Raw genomic sequence first — 6,766 nt, 5'->3', positions numbered from 1 at the left:
ACCTCATTCTGTGAAGTCAGAGGCAATCAAAAACTTCCTTGAGGTCCTTGATCAGGTCGGAATCTTCATTGGTTTTAATCAATATATCATCAATGTATACTTTCATATTTCTCCCAATCTGTTGATTAAAAACCTTTGCCATTAGCCTTTGGTATGTTGCCCCTGTATATTTTTTAACCAAATTAAAAGGCATTACAGTATAACAATAAATCCCCTCCGAGGTAATGAAAGTTGTTTATTCTCGTCAGCTTTGTGCATCGGGATTTGGTTGTAACCACTATAAGCATGAAAGAAGCTTAGAACCCGATATTTCGATGAGGAGTTAATCATATTATCTATGTTGGGTAAAAGAAAACAGTCTTTTAGGCAGGCTATATTGAAATTGATGTAATCTACACACATTCGCCACTTTTCATTAGACTTTTTCACCATTACCACATTCGACAACCAAGTGGAATAAGTTAATTTTCAGATGAACCCGGCATCCAGTAGTCCCTGGACTTGGCTTTTGACCTCAGCTGCTTAGTCGGGTGACATCTTACAACGTCGCTGCGCAACCAACTTAAAGGCAGGGCCAATGGCCAGTTGATAGGACATGAATGCAGGGTCTATTCCGAGCATATCAGCAGGTTTCCAAGCAAATAAGTCTACATTACCTCTCAAGAAACCTTGAAGTTCCGATTTCATGGGGTAAGGTAGCTCTTTATTAATCATATTATATTTCTCTGGCTTGTCCCGAATTTGAAATTTTTCAAGCTCTCCGTTAGGCTCTGGCCTTGGGTTTTCCTCAATTCGGGTACCTAAGTCAATATGGAAGACTCCAGACACCCGATCTCCATGAATCGTTGCAACTCGATTTTCCACCGTTAGGAACTTCATGACCAAGAACTTAATTGAGATGAACGCACACAAATCGTTGAGTGTCTTCCTCCCCAAAATGACATTGTAGGCTGTAGAATCTTGGAGGACAATAAAGGCTTGTACTACCTTTATGTTCGTGCCTTCCCCTAAAGTAAAGAGGAGGTCCATAGCTCCGTCCGGCTTGATATAATGATCCCCCAGGCCAACAACCCTTGGGAGATGGGGTTTTAGGTGCTAATCCTTTAACCCCCCAGGGCATCAAATGCATTCCTGAAAAGAAGATTTGAATATGCGCCGATATCAACGAGGATCCTTTTTACAATGCCATTACCCAATCTGGCCTTGATAACGAGGGGCTTGTCTTCATCCGATGTGGCTACTTGGAAGTCTTCCTATGTGAATTGGACTACTAGAATGCTTGTCACCTTGAGAACTTTCGAGGTTTTGCCTTTAATGTCTCTTTTTACCGCATTATTGGACCTTGGCAACTTATTCCTTCCAACCACCACGTTGACCATGACTTGAGCTGTGTCCTCCATGCTTTCTAGAGGTCTGGAGCTCCTCAGATTTCTGGTTTCCCAATCTTCGTCCTCATTACGCCATCTTGACAGTCGTACGTGTTAGACGAATTTAGGAATATTTCCATCTTAGATTGCCTGCTCCAAGGCATCTTTCAGATCAATGCAATCTTCAATCTTGTGACCATGGGACTTGTGGTAGTCACAATAGTGGGATTTATTTAACGAGGCTCTTGGTCGATCTGCCTTGCTTTTGGTAAGATGCCTCTATGAGAAACTTGCTGATAAATTTTAGCAAGTGAGGCCACTAGGGGAGTGTAGGAGGTGAACTTTTCAACTCCAGGAACTGAGGGTTTTGAGTTTGAGGTTTGTCCCGAATTTTTGCCTTTCTGAGGAGTTGGTGCTGGATTTTTTCTTTTGGTGGAAACTACCTTTGACATATCCTCATCTCACATGTACTCCAATGGGATATGATGGATTTCCTCCATGGATTTTACATCATTGGAGGTTAGGTGCCTATGGAAATCTCCTTCCAATAATACAACAATTAAGCACAAGCACATTCGCGTGTTCACCTCTAAAAGTGCTTTGTTAAACCGATCCAAGTAGTCCCGAATGCTTTCTCCCACCCTTTGCTCTACTCCTAACAGGGAAATTGTATATTTCGCTCGAGTTCTCCTGGTAGTGAAGTGAGCTAAAACTTTGACCTTAATATAAACAAAGGAAAAGATTGACCCAGTGGGTAGTGTGTTTAACCACATCATGGCAGGTCCCAACAATGTTATTGGGAAAGCCCTACACCGGATAGCATCTTCAACTCCTTCTAAATTTATCCTGGCCTCAAAGGCATCGATATACTCTTAAGGATTCATATTTCCATCCTACTTCAAGTCTGTTGGCCTATCGAAATGCTTTGGCAATCGAACTTGAAGAACGTGGGAGACAAATGGAGTCTGACCCATGATGACGTATACTTAGGATTCCCTATGCCTTTTAGGAGTTGGACTCCTTTGTGGAGTCCTCTTCCTTTTAGACTGGGTAGATCATCACTCTTCCCTTGCCCAGGAATCGCTGCGTCGCTAGGGTAACCTTCTCTCGTCTTTACGACATGGTGGAGAAGGTGAAACTTGCCGGTGTTCCCTCCTGTGTTCATGGTTTCCAGGGTGAGGTTCCTCCCATTCTTTAGCTGGGCGGCTTTGAGATCGGGACTACCTAGATAACGAGTGCTCAGTTAACTGTCGTGAAGTTCTAATTAGTATCGTTCCAATTCTTGCACCCTATGCCGCATCTCTTGCATGGCATGGTGATAGTCGTCTCCAAGGCCAGCGAAATGACGGGCTTCTTGGTTGATGGGTTCACGATTTTCGTAGCTAGGAGGAACTTCCTCTCGACTTAGTGTGACGTCTGTCTCGTGTCCATCTTCCAGTTGTTGGCTCTTCAACGGAGTTTCTAAATTAATAGTAGATTGAATCCGTCGTTCGACCATGATTCTTACTAAAGTGGAATCCCCATAGATGGCACCAAATGTTCGAGTCCAGAGACGAGATCCTGAACTAAAGAGGTGGAGACCAGAGATTCCAACTTTGTCAAATGCAGAACCAGGCCGGGTGGACAACCTGCAAGACACTCCGATGCTAAAGTCAGTAGAGTGTGAGGTTGTAAACTGAGTTTTTTGTTTGTTTACCTGGTAGTTGCCTTTCCCTTTTAGTCTTTGCCTTTTGGGACTGCCGTTTTTCCGGCATTAAGTGCTTATTATGGTACATTATTTGTCGGAATTCGGCAGTTACGGAATATGGTAGCGTATCCATTGTGGTATCCAGCCGTTATCCTGTGAGGTCGGTTATGGCTTTAATCACTTGGTCGGTTATGTTCTCTTTTATCTGGAACATATATATAAATTCTTTAAGTTGTACCAGATTTCAATATATAAAATTATAAACACATTATCTATTAAAAAGACAAATGGCTCATAGGTATAAAAAGGCATGTCAAGATCTTAGCAACCTCCGTATTCAAAGGTATGATGTCATGATGACGTCAGCTGCAGCAGTTGACCAATCTGGTTTAGTTGTGGTTCGTATTGATTTTGAACGGTTTAAACGAGTTTAATCGATTTTGACCGATTTGGTTTTTATAACTACATCAAAACGTGCTCTGGTTTAACTTTTGGGAGCAGTTTTTTTTTTTTTAAAAAGTTATAGGTGAATTATGTAACACCCTCACTATCAGAATGTCACGCTTCCGGCTGCACTACTCTGATAGTAAGAAGTATTACCATGACTTCATATACTTAATAATAAAATAGGAGCCTTTGACTCAAAATTGTATCACTGTTCTTTTTGAAAACCGGAAAAAGAATGCTTTTTAAATAAAACAAAACAAGCATATACATGTACAAAACTTCTTACTCAAGTAACCTATACATATTATATACATACAAATCATATAACTCATGTCCCTCTTACATAATATAATATTGATGGCGAGGGGTAAGTAAATACAATCTAAACAACATTATCGACTAAGCGAAATGCAATACAACCCTTCGTGAGCTTTTTCATCCCTCTCCTGAAAAGATAAAGCTGTAAGGGGGTGAGAACCGAACCACACGGTCTCACCACAGAGTTTCAGAATTGTCATAATAAGATATTTAAAGAGAAATCTATTTTTAAACTCGATGATTATTGTTCGTCCTTTGAATCTTTTAAAAACTAACAACTAGTCATCCAAAAACCCTTTTCGAAAATCAATATTTAAATATCCAGAAATCCAAAACCTTTTTTTTTCTTATAAGAAAATCTTAATCAGAAACCAACCATGCAATCAATCAACACAATCATCAATTCAGCACAAAAGCTCATTCTCAAAAGTAGCACACCAGGACAAACACATGCAAAACAGACAAGGAAAGCACATGTTTAGGTAGCAGTTACAGCAAATAGTTCAGATAGCAGTTAATAACAGTTTAACAATTAGGCAAACCAAAACAAATGCAAACCCAAGCAAAGCATACAAATGCATATGATGCATGTTGTCCTATGGCTAATGAGCTCATCTATTGGTTATACAGCCAACTCGACAAGTCCGGTTTGCTAAACCCTTGGACAGTCCCTCGATGCGCATCCCCATGAGTCTATGCATAGCTTTTTCTCGTATATATCAAATCGCTCAATGGGTGTACCATTCCCGGGAATTTATACGTGCCCGGTCACCCTTACGTTGTAGGGTCAACAGAGTATCGAATCTCAACCTGGAGCAAGTGGTGGCAAGCCACTGCGTCTACCTAGGGAAACTCGTGTCTCAGATAATTCAAATTCATAAGCCATATGAATAATTCATTGAACATTCATCAATATCTAAGTCATTCTCAATATCATCATCATTCATCAATCCATATCTCATTTCCAAATTCATTAAAAAATCATATTTCAAAAATCAATCATCTTCATCCTTCTTTCCATTCCGTTCATCAACAATCCCAATTCAAAACATAATTCTTTCCTTTCTAAATAAAACAATCTTAAAACATATAATGTTTAAAACCAATTCTTTTAAATAATTACTTCAAACGAAACTTCTAATTTTTATAAAATTTTGGCAGTATCTCCTCTAAAACTCAGACTCAGACTCTGTCACCCTTTTCGGGTCCTATCCAAACATATCTGTCACTCTTTTCTTGGTACATTAAGTGCTTGTTTGCTTTGTTTACTTTAGTTTGCCTAATTGTATAGTATGCCTACTTGCTTCTTTAATTAATTGTTATATATTTGAATATTACTTCTGTTTTCCTTGCTTGTAGTATCTGTGTTTGTCTGGTTTTGGGGAGCTTAGGTAGGCAGTGGCGATGTCATCGCAAGGAGGTTAGGGTGGCGAAGGCTGTGGGATACAGCGGTGTGATTAGTATCAGTTAGAATTTTCCCTAAGTTTAGATAACCCAGTTTATGGTGTAAGTTCTATATTTATTTTATTATATTTGTTCTAAGCTTGAATATCGGTTTGATGTGAAGTTCTAGGATTGCCTTTGGCGTCCCGGAGCCTTATATCTTACATATTGGGCACTGTTATCATACTGAGAACCTTCGGTTCTCATTCCATACTTTGTTGATATTTTTCAGATGAAGGTCGTAGTCCACCTCGGTGAGATTGCGGATATGGTGACAGAGCGGAGTATGGTTCCTCCTTGGTTTATTTCTGTTTTTCTTTGTTATAAACATCTTTTGTATATTTATCTTTATGGCCTTAGAGGCTTATTTGAGAGAATAGTTGTATAAGCTATTTTTAACTCCAAAACTCTGTATGTCTGTATATACTAGTCGGCTTAAACTCCGCAAGCTACGACTAGTCCCCTATGATTATTATACTATTATATCTATATATATTCCATTCTTTTGCATATATATCTTGTATCTTATGCGTTAGCTTTGTGTGAACATTTTGCGCTTTTGTAATCCTATTTTTGAGCTTAATCCTTCATCAAGCTTCTAGAATATATTATTTCCTTCTATATAAATATGTATAAGCCTTAGAATTATTGTAACGTTTGATTAACCTTTGCCTTACGGCTAGAGGTAGGGTTTAGGGTAATTGGGGTATTACAGGCCCCTTCTGGCTGCATCCCTGAGTCACGCGTTTTCCCCCTCCATCAATCGGTGACGGCGACGGCGAGGCAGCAGCAGCAGCGGCGCCTCCTCTCCTTTGTGTACGTCGTTCTCTCGCACCATCAGATTCGGTCTCTCTCCTCAACTCAGTTCGGCGGCTCGATGGCGGCAGCCGGGGCAAGACGCGTCGGCGTCGGCCTCCCCTATCCCTTCCTTTTTCACCGTTCTCCTATGCTTTCCCCATATCTCTATCTCTTCCCTCCTTTCTTTCATTGTTTCCATTTTCTTTTAACCGTGTGTATAACTAAAGGGGATGGCGGTGGGTGAGTGGCGGTGGCTAGGTTAAATTAGGGTTGGTGGGTTCAATTTGGGGATTTTTGGGTAGTTTAGGTAATTTTAATAAAATTAGGGTAATAGAGTAATTGAAAATTACTTCAATCAAATAATAATTATATATAAAAATAGCGTTTATTCAACAACTTGCAAATTATTTTTAGATAAGTAATCCAATTCAATAATTAGAGATAGTATGATTAATTTTCTTTATTTATAAAAAAAAAATCAAAGTATTAAACTCTAAAATCTCAATTATTTAAATCAAATCATATAAAATTTTTAGTATTTATAATTTAAATATGGAAATTATCCGACGATTGTAAAATTAGATATAAATTCTAATTTAATTATCAAAACTTGATTTAATTTGCTTTAATAAAATACTTTCTAAAAAATACTTTCTGAAATTAGAGTCTTTAATAAATAAATAAATTAAAATTGACTCATAATAAG

General features: G+C 38.8%; 1 pseudogene; it reads left to right on the top strand.

Annotated features, from left to right (window-relative positions):
- The first annotated feature begins 3,341 nt into the window (after positions 1 to 3,341).
- LOC107636275 (zinc finger BED domain-containing protein RICESLEEPER 3-like) overlaps positions 3,342 to 6,766 on the top strand; it is a 42,100-nt pseudogene continuing 38,675 nt past the window's right edge.

This window comes from Arachis ipaensis, chromosome B4 (genome assembly GCF_059453495.1).
Source record: "Arachis ipaensis isolate K30076 ecotype BB chromosome B4, ASM5945349v1, whole genome shotgun sequence".
Classification (NCBI taxonomy): domain Eukaryota; kingdom Viridiplantae; phylum Streptophyta; class Magnoliopsida; order Fabales; family Fabaceae; genus Arachis; species Arachis ipaensis.
This window is presented reverse-complemented; position numbering and strand designations above follow the sequence as displayed.